The sequence below is a fragment of the Gekko japonicus genome, unplaced genomic scaffold (genome assembly GCF_001447785.1).
Source record: "Gekko japonicus isolate JY-2015 unplaced genomic scaffold, Gekko_japonicus_V1.1 scaffold6752, whole genome shotgun sequence".
Classification (NCBI taxonomy): domain Eukaryota; kingdom Metazoa; phylum Chordata; class Lepidosauria; order Squamata; family Gekkonidae; genus Gekko; species Gekko japonicus.
The window spans coordinates 6,852-17,141 of NW_015172213.1; the positions used below are offsets into that span (position 1 = coordinate 6,852).

The following is a 10,290-nucleotide window of genomic DNA, read 5'->3' on the forward strand; positions in this document are numbered from 1 at the left end:
CACCTTCTGATGAGGACTCAGTTTCTGAACTTGGGGCGGCTGCCCCTAAACTAAGCTATCGATTGAGAAACAAAAAGGATAAAAAATGAGTTGTGATTTTTCTCTGGATTCTGTTTTAAATGAATTTAAATCATTTCTTTATAGAGCTCTTTATATAGTCAGATTTGTTGGAGATTCTAGTACAAGCATTAAGAATTTTGTACTCACTTAACGTAGCAAAGTCTAATCTCATTTAATTAGAAGCTAATTTTGTAAGGATTGTGAATGACCACCATCTCTTAGGTTTTTAGTGGTTTTTCTTTACTTTCACCTGTAGTTTACTTTACTTTCACCTTTCCTTGTTTCTTTGTAGTTTATAGAAAATGCAATTAAAAAATCCCCTACGGGGGGACAAAAAAAAGAAGACATGGCAGCTATATAATATGTGACAAGCATTCACTGTGCTTCAAGTCCTTTTCTGAAACATAGACTCAAACATAGAATCAGAGAGGGAATACTCCCATGAGTTACTCACGGGTTCCTGCTTGTATTATCATGATATGCAAGTGCAGCTATCTTATGCTTCATTCATGCCCTGGAACCAATGGAAAGAGACATCCAATCTCCTGCAAATTTTGGTTGAATTATTTTATCTAGCCCCTTTCCCTCCCAAGGACTTTGGCAGGGTGCACGTATCCCCCCACTCCAATAAATACTGGGCAGAGAGAGAACAATTAGCCAGATACCACCCAATGAGTTCCATGCCACAGTGAAAATCTGAATACAGGTCTCCCCTTATCCTTTTCACTAACACCAGTGTACTGTAGAAGATCCATACAAATCTTTTGGCAGACACTGGGGAAGATGGTACATGTAACAAGGACAGAATCCAGGCAATACACAAAGTAGAAGTTCTCCAAAATGCTAAATTCAGTCCTGCAGATAATTTGGGGGGAGGGCAGGGAAAAGTCACTGTTGATCCCTCTCATCTCATCAACAGCTAGTTCAGCAGCTGTCTTTCAGCTCTCTTTACGAAACATAGAAGAAAAGATCAAGGATGTTGTAGCCTAATGCTGAACATTTATTCAGCCCTAGAGGTTTGCACTTCTGTATTTATCAATAGCAGAGTTCCTGCTCAGAGGGTTAATAACATACATTAAAAAGACAAGAGACCAGACACGGCAGAGTCAGGTGGATTGTTAGGTAGGTCAGGAACCATTTAAATCAAGAACAAGAGATCCCTACTGCTATTTGTTTTTAGAGAACACAGCTAAGAGGGTATATGCCTTAAGTACTGTAAAAATTCCCAAGGGTTATATAACTTTCTACAGCGTCAGGATTTGACTGAATCCTGATGCAAGATGTTATGTTTTTCTGCAGCTTCCAGTGTTTTGAGAAAGCTGTAGGAGCATGGGTGGCTCAATTTGGATCAGGCCTATCAGTCAAGGAGAAGGAACCTTACAGATTCCCCCAAACCTGAAACTTACCTGTAACCCTATCAGTACTTGCAAGTTTCCCCAGTGGGGTAAAAGGCAACTCCCTGGGGCTGGTTCATGTTGGGAAATTGGAGGAGGGCACTTTAATCCCACTTGCATCAAGCTTCTGGTCAGAATTCAGTTTCCCCCATGTGTCTGATACTTACATTTGAAAAAAACACTGGGAGCTGTGGAAATGTGTACATTCAGTTTGACCCTGGGAGACTCTCCGTCTAACCTAGTATGGGCGTTCTGCAATTCTGCATATTCAGCTAGCACTGTTACTGCTTTTGCAGAGCATTTCCTACTTCTTAAACTGCTAGGTACAAGAAAGATTAGAAAGTAAAATTGCAGAGGGCTTTGCATGTGTTTCTATCCACATGCAATCATACAGAAGAAGGAGTAAAAGATATCAGCTCGGGGGAGTCGACAGAGCCGGAAAGCATCTGGTGAGCTACAGAAAGTGTCCAGCATGGCTCAGGTACCGACAGCCCAGTGGGTGGAAAAGCTCACGTCTAGCAACTATGATATGTGGGAGCTTTGCTTGAGACATTATCTAAAATGTGAGGGTCTTTGGCTCTATGTAGAGAACCCTCCTGATCCTGGTCCTGTTGGAGACCTGCCTAAAGTTGAAAGGGCACTAGCAAACATAATTTTGTCTGTGGGAGACGATCAACTGTTACATGTGGCTGAAGTCAAAACTGCAAAAGAGGCTTGGAACAGTCTAAAAACTATCTACGTCCAACGCACGGCAGGAACTTTGATTGCATTAACACGCCGGCTTTACCGAAAAATGCAAAAACCAGGTGAGCTGATAAGAGAACATTTAAACTCATTAACTGAATGCTTTCACCAGTTAGAACAGAGAGGCAAAAGAGTTTCTGTTGAGGACCGTGTGTATATTATACACAGCTCGTTGTCTGCTGACTATGAGATGTTAATTACCTCTCTGGAATCTATGCAAGCTTGGAGTATGTAGTTGGCCTGTTGTTAGAACATGAGGCTAAACATTCCACACCAACCTGGCAGAGTTCCTGGACAGCGGAGATAGCTGGAGCCGGAAGCAAGGCATGCGGTGCTGAAAATTACAAGGCTTTGAGAGTGAGGAAATGTTTCATCTGTGGAGCCACTACACACAAAGAAAAATTGTCCAAAGCAGCAGAAAAAGGTTGAGCGCTCTGACATGTTGTCAAAAAGTAACAACACATCTCTGGTGGTAGCAGAAGAGGCAGAAAGTAAAGAGTCATGGTTAATTGACTCAGGCGCCAGTCAAATATTTTGCAGAGATGAGTGTGCGCTCAGCAACAAGCGGCAAGCACAGCAACAGCACGTGACTTTAGCCGACGGACGGAGTGCAGATGTGACTTGCACAGGGGAAATAACTTTTCCAGCACTCAAGCACATGTTCCAGAATGTCCTGTGTGTCCCTTCACTGGAATGTAACTTGTTGAGTGTTCTAGCCCTGGACAGGGCAGGTTTTGAGGTGACATTTGCAACTGAAATGTGTAAAATTAAGAAAGCTGGGAGGAAGATTGCTAAGGCAAAATTGCACAATGGTGGTTATGTGCTTAACGACACTCCTAAGATAGCTATTACCAGGGTGAAAGGCAATATAAACCCTCATGATGACTGTTTACATCTCCTACTTAGGAGAATGGGGCAAGTTAGTTTTCCAGTCTAAACAAAACATTAGCACTTACCGGTAAAGAGGGAGTGAAAGAATGTGGTAATTATTTAGACTGTGATGTTTGTAAGCAAGTTAAGTCAAAAGCTTTTCCGGTGGCTAAGAAAAGTGAAAGGGTGACAAAGGAACCGTTGGAATTAGTACATGCTGACATAATGGGACCTTTCCCACAGAGCTTGTCTAACAACAAATATGCATTAATTCTATCTGATGACTGGTTGAGATTTTCCTGGTGTTTCATTCTAAAAAACAAATCAGATGTATTCAATACTGTGAAATATTGGTACAAGAGGGTTAAGAACCAAATTGGTGTGCTGAAAGCACTGCAAACAGACATGGGTGGTGAATTTATGTCTTTGTAATTCAAGAACTGGTTGCAGAAGCATGGTATAAAACATAGAATCGTGAACCCCCAGTCGCCCCAAGAAAATGGCCTAGCAGAGCGCAGGAATGGTGTTTTGCAAACAGTATGTACTCAATGCTTGCAGATGCAGGGTTGGAAATACGGTACTGGGCAGAAGCCATGAAGGCAGCGTGCTATGTGGTAAACAGGGTTTGGACCAGAGCAACTGACAATATCCCATATGCAGTTTTGTATGGAAAGGCACCAACACTGAGTCACTTAAGAGTATTTGGGTCCAAAGCCTGGGTGAATATACCTTTGAATCTAAGGAGGAAGGGAGGAAAACACTCCAAAAAGTTGTTATTCTTAGGCTATCAGACGGGCATGAAAGCCTACAGGTTTGCTAATGAGCAAAGCAGTATAAGTTTTAGCAGGTCAGCTAACTTTTGTGAGAGCCAAAACTGGCACAGAGTGCACACAAATCAAATGCCTGCTCAAGCAGTTTTACCACTGACAAATGAGGGTGAACCTGCACAACCTGTTATTTCTGATGAGGTGAAAAGTGAACAGATTACCCCTAGGAGGTCTGCTAGGAGTAACAAAGGTGTACCACCTCAAAGGTTTGGGTATGATACAAATGTTGTCAACCATGTGTATGTGAGGGAACCAGAAAATTACCAGGAGGTAATAAACATGTCTTCTCTTGAGCAAAAACCATGGTTGGAGGCTATGTAAGCAGAATATGAATCTCTGTGTGAGAACAATGTGTTTACCCTGACTGAGTTGCCAGAAGGCAAAAGTGTGATAGATTGCAGGTGGCTTTACAAATTAAAAATGTTATAAAACGGTGAACCACAAAGTAAAGCAAGATTCATCGCAAAAGGGTATTTACAGGAAAAAGGGGCGGATTATGACAAAATTTTTGCACCCACTGTAAGGTCAAGTACTTTAAATATTGCATTGACTGAAGCTGGTTTGCAGAAAATGCAAGTACATCATTTTGATTTTGCTACAGCCTATTTGAATGCTGAAATTGATGAGGAATTGTACATGACACAAATACCTGGATTTGACCATGAGAACAAAAACCTTGTATTGAAAATCAACAAAGCATTGTATGGTTTGAAACAGAGTGGACGTCTCTGGAACCAATGTTTAACAAACAAACTGAAAAGTTTAGGTTTTGAACAGAGCATAGCCGATCCTTGTCTATTTAGCAAAGTGATTGGGGCAAGCAAATGCTATCTGCTAATTTTTGTTGATGATTTGTGTTTTGTATTTGACAAAAATGAGCAACTAAACTGGTTTGTGAAAACAACTCAAAAATATTTCAAAATCAAGCATCTTGGTGAAATACAACACTATTTAGGTATGGATGTAAGAAAAAAAAATGATGATTTCTATGAAGTGAGTCAAATGGAGAAAATTAAAATTGTTAAAAAAGTATAACATGACTGAAGCCCATTCAGTGGAAACTCCTATGACTACTGGTTTTCTGAGAGAGCCTGATGGTAAAAGTTTTGAAAATGTTAATGTGTATCCAGGAATCTTTTTGTAGAAAAACAGCTGCCGGAGCTCATTAGCATAACTCATTAGCATATGCCACACCCCCTGACATCACCGGAAGTGTGTCATAAGGCCACACCCACCACTCAGTTAGTCTTAGTCTTAAAGGTTAGTCTTAAAGGTGCTATTTGTTAGTCTTAAAGGTGCTATTTGAACTCTTGGTTTCTTGTCCTTGGCCCTTTTGGACTGTTGGTTATGGTCCAGCTCCCCCCTCTATATTTGCTAAAGGATATGGCAATCTGATCACCCCCCCTTTTGCCTTTTTACCAGCTACAGGACAAGCAAACAGGGCAACCTTTCCTTGGCAGGAAGCGAGAGATGGGTGGGAAACAACTGCACTTGCTAAACATTATCCTGCCCTGCAAGCCAGATAAGGAAGAAGAAACAAGCAACAGCGTATATAGCACCTAGCCGCAAGAGGGAACGCAGCCCAGTCGCCAGCATGAAACAAGAGCCGGGCAATCACACACACACACACGGAGACCTCCGGTCACGGTGAGCAGAACTCGCATTTTAAAAGAGGTTGCCGCTTCCCGCCAGATTTCGGCAAGGCGCCCACAGAAGGGTGTGGAATCGGGAAAGGGGGAGGGAAGAGACTCCCACTCACTGAAGCTGAAGCACGCGAGCTGCAGTTTTTAAAATATATATTTTTTAAAAAAATATACAGAAGTATAAGGAAGAGAGAATCAGTGGAAATAGACCCCCCCATTCTTACAGAAACAAAAGTGCTTAGTGTCATATTAGCTTTTCAGTTCCAGATGGAGATTCCCAGAACTGAAACAAGAACCAGCCTGCCCAACAGACACCCTCCCCAACAGTAAAATAACAACAACAGGGATGTACTAAAAGGAATGACAGGATTGGCCACTGGAAACAATGGGAGAGATTTGAAGGCCCATTGGAAATAATGGGAACCCGGAATGTCAATTGACTTGCATGGGTTCCATTGAAATATATTATAGCACAAGAAGAGTTGCAAAGAAAATGTGGAACGGATTTTCCATTAAGAGCTCTGGAATGACAGCCCCTGGGTATAGAAGAAGCATTTTGGGACTGGATTGACAGGCCCCAGAGTGGAATGATAGCCCCTGGGAACAGAATCTGTGTGCTGGGACTGGACCTGTCAGGCGAGTCCCAGCACACAGATTCTGCTCCCAGGGGCTGTCATTCCAGTGCCAGAACATATCTCCTACACCCAGGGGCTATTGTTCCACTCTGGGAGCTGTCATTCCAGAAACCTTAACAGAAAATCCATTCTGCATTTTCTTTGCAACTCTTCTTTTGCTGTAATATATTCCAAAGGAGCCCAAGCTCCCTACCTTCCAAGCCCAAATAACTATAGCAATTTCCACAAGAACAACAAGCAACACTCCCTCTAAGCTGTGGAGTCTTGAGAGCAAAAATCCTACTTTGTGAGCTCCTGGCATTAAAGTTGTGAGCAGGCGATTTTGCTGCTGCATCAGTTAGTTTGCTCTGGAGCCATCCTTCCTAAGCTGGAGGCTAAAAAACTGTGACCTGGCTCACACTAACTCAGCTTAGTGGGAACACTCGCAACGACCCTCTCCAATAAGGCAGGGTCACCACAGCCCCCCCCCCACACAGGGAGTGGGGCTCACTGGCACTGGGTTTTGATGGATAGGGAAGGCGTTACAGGAAGACGGGTTTCAATGCAATCCTAAAATCCCCTGATTCGGATCGCCTGGCATGAGCCTGCTTAGCTTGGCCTCGATTTCCTCCCCCCCAACTCCGCCGCCCCATTTTCCGAGCCAGCTGAACAGTGGGGGACACTCCAGGAGCGCAAGCCCCGTGCTGCTTCTGAGCAGCCCCATTGAATTACACAGGCATAGCTGGCGGCAGCCTGGCTGAAGTCCTCGGACCGGGGCCGGACCCGGGTGCCGCTGTTGCTGCTCAGGGAAGGGACGGGAAGGAAGCTTTTTTCCCATGTGTCTGCAGCGCAGAAAGGGTTAGGCTGAGAAAGCTGCTTTGCTAGACAGGCCGAGCGGGGAGGGGGCAGAAAAGAGGGACGGGGTGGGTCCTCTGCATTGTGAAGGAGGAGGGGAAGGGGCTTCAGATATGCAACCGCACGAAAAGCCTTAAGGCCAGATCTTGGAAAGGTTTACTCACAAGTAGGTCATGGGGGTGGGGGGAGAGGGAGCGCGTCAGGGAGGGGGCCCATAAAAACCGCTAGGGGGCCAGGCACTTGCTAAACATTATCCTGCCCTGCAAGCCAGATAAGGAAGAAGAAACAAGCAACAGCGTATATAGCACCTAGCCGCAAGAGGGAACGCAGCCCAGTCGCCAGCATGAAACAAGAGCCGGGCAATGACACACACACACACACACACACCAACATACAGGGGATCTCTCCAAGAAGCCTGTTGTTTGCTTTCAGTTCTATTGAACGCTTTCTGTTTACGGGGGGAGACCTCCGGTCACGGCGAGCAGAGCTTTCATCCTTGAATACTCGCGCCCATCCACCCCCGTTCCCACGTGCTTCAAAACTGCAAAAGGCGCTCTTGCAGCCGCCCCCCCCCTTCGCTCTGCGGGCAGCCCTTTAAACTGCAAGTCTGATTCCGGCAGTGGGGCCAGAACACCAGAAGCCCTCCCACTGCCCCCCCAAGCACCAAGAATACAGAGCATGGCTTGCCCCACACTGAGAGTTCCTTGTGGATAAGGGGAAAGTCTCGGATGGGGCCTGGGGGGGAAATTGTTCCTGGCAGAGGGGGAGGAGGGAGCCCTCTCAGCGAGGGGAGCCCCGCGATCTCGGCGGGACGGTGCCTTTGGGGAGCTTGGCGGGAGCGGCCGGCGCACACGCCCACTCTCTGGCGGCGCCCGGCTCCCGGCCGGGCACGCCGCTTCCCTCCCTGCCTTTGTGGAGGGAGGAGGAAGAAACGCTGTGGCGCTGCCAGGGAGGGAAGAGAGGAGAAGGGGGGCGCCCCTCTGCCCTGCCTACCGGGGCCCGGCAGACGGGACGTCGAGGAAGGAGGGCACCCCGAAAAGGGCCTGCTCTGGCCGCGGCGGCATCGCCCCCCGCCAGCTAGCCAGTTGGCTGGCCAGGGAAAGCAAGGCCGGGAGAAACTCTCTGGTGGCCCGCCAGCCACGCAGACAGGGGGATTTCTCCTGGTGGAGCGCGCCTTCGCGCTCCGCCGGAAAGGTTGGGGATGGGCCCTCGAGGCCTAGCGAGGCTGCTGGAGCAGCCTGGCTAGCTCGAGACCGGGGGGGAGATTTCTCCCGTGGAGCGCGGCTTTGCGCTCCGCCGGAAAGGTTGGGGACGGGCCCTCGAGGACTAGCCAGGCTGCTGGAGCAGCCTGGCTAGCCCAAGACCGGGGGAGTGGGGGGAGGGAGAGAGATTTCTCCTGCGGAGCGCGTGTTCGCGCTCCGCCGGGAAAATTGGGGATGGCCCCTCGAGGCCTAGCCAGGCTGCTCCAGCAGCCTCGCTAGCCCGAGACCTGCGGGGGGGGGGAGATTTCTCCTGGCACGGGAAGGTTGGGGATGGAAGGTTGGGGATGAATGGGCCTTTGCTAGCCCGAGACAAAGTAAGGGGGAGGAAGCTGACTTACCTTCCTGCTGTTCTCCAGGTCTGAAACAGAATGAGGCTTGGATCAAGAGCGGTCTGAAAAAGGGGGCGGGGCTTCACCACGTGACTGCCCCCCCGGGTCTCTTCCGGAGCGCCGTACCGGAGCGCTCCCCCTCCATGAGACCTCTGTGTGTATCAGTCATTCTTTATTGTACCTAGCAATCTGGTCTCGTCCTGATATTTTCTATGCAGTCCATGTGCTAACTCAAAGAAATGCATGTCCATATGTAAGAGACTGGAATGCAGCAAAAAGAGTACTAAGGTACCTAAAAGGTACTGTTGAGAGCAAATTAGTATTGCAAGCAGATATGTCTCAACAAGTAATTGCCTTCAGTGACGCTAACTGGGGTGATAGAGTGGGAAATCCACTACAGGGTACGTTGTGTATGTTTATGGGTCACTTATGTGGAAGTCAGCAAAACAACATTTTGTTTCTACAAGTACATGTGAGGCAGAGTTTGCAGCCTTGAATGAAACTTTTGTACAACTGGAATGGCTTAAACAACTGCTAATAGATTTGGATATGCCTTGTGTTATGCCCATGAATGTAATGTGTGCTAACACTGCAGCACAACAATTGGCTGACTCACAGGGAATTAATGCAAGGAGTAGACATATCAATGTACGGTACCAAAATGTGAGAGAAACAGTACAAAGAAAATTTGTTACTCTCCAGCATTGCTCTTCTGAGGAGAACGTGGCTGATGTGTTCACAAAGAGTCTGGATGTAAATAGATTCCTGAAACTAAGAAAGAGTTTGTACCTGTTCACAAATTCTGAATCTTAGGGGGAGTGTTGAATGTCATAAGTATTCAGCAAGTGTGATCATGCCAATCTAAGTGACAAATGTCTGACAGACCAGGGAACCAGAGCAAACCGGTTTTGGCTGGAGTAGAGCTGAGCTGTATCACAATGACTCAGCAGTGAGCTGATTGGCTGGTCTATGTATATAGGTGTGTATAGTCTGTACACTGTTCCTTCTTCTTAAGTATGATTGTATGGCGGAGCACTTTGTCGGAGAGAGCTGTATATATGGAAATAAATCACTGTATATAGTTAACCACAAGAACTGTGTCAGTGTGGTTTACTGCAGTGGAAGCAGGGTGCAATTTGGATCTTTGGTGGAAGGCTGATTCAGTGACGCAGGCTGCGCACTACGTGACATTCAGAAGATACTCACCTCGACAGGACACAGAAACCTCCGACCATTGTGAAGTTCCAAGGCATTCAGTAACTGGTGGCGTTGGAGAAGTTGGTTCATAACCTGAGATGCAAGTGTAAGTCAACCTGGTCCCTACAGGATAGCTTTGCTTTGAGCCTTGCCTTATCTCAGCATTGCGGAAGGCTTTTGGAGGGCCACAGTCACCTGGAAATAAAGATACAGATGAAGATTTGATTATGCTGAGAGAAGGAAGGTTGATTGCAGTGCTGAACTCTAAAGAATTCATAAAGCCTCATCAGAGAAACTTGGACTGAGAGCTTCACAAGAATGTTTGTGGAGACTTTTGGAGTTAATCTGCTGAATGCAACTGGATCAAGACTGACTGCACTAAGACTTGTTCTCTTTGACATCTATCAATGATACAGGTTTTCTAAGAAATTTCCCAGAAAAACAGTTTGTCCTAAACAGAGCATAACCTGATCTACTGTGTGAGTTTTGACTTAC

General features: G+C 46.5%; 1 long non-coding RNA gene across 1 annotated transcript in view; it reads right to left on the bottom strand.

The window, feature by feature from the left end:
• Positions 1 to 9,982, bottom strand: part of LOC107118706 — a 13,097-nt gene extending 3,115 nt beyond the window's left edge. Inside the window, exon 1 of the long non-coding RNA XR_001482777.1 lies at positions 9,805 to 9,982. This is a non-coding gene — a long non-coding RNA (uncharacterized LOC107118706). The remainder of the gene's footprint in view (positions 1 to 9,804) is intronic.
• Between the last annotated feature and the right edge of the window lie 308 nt (positions 9,983 to 10,290).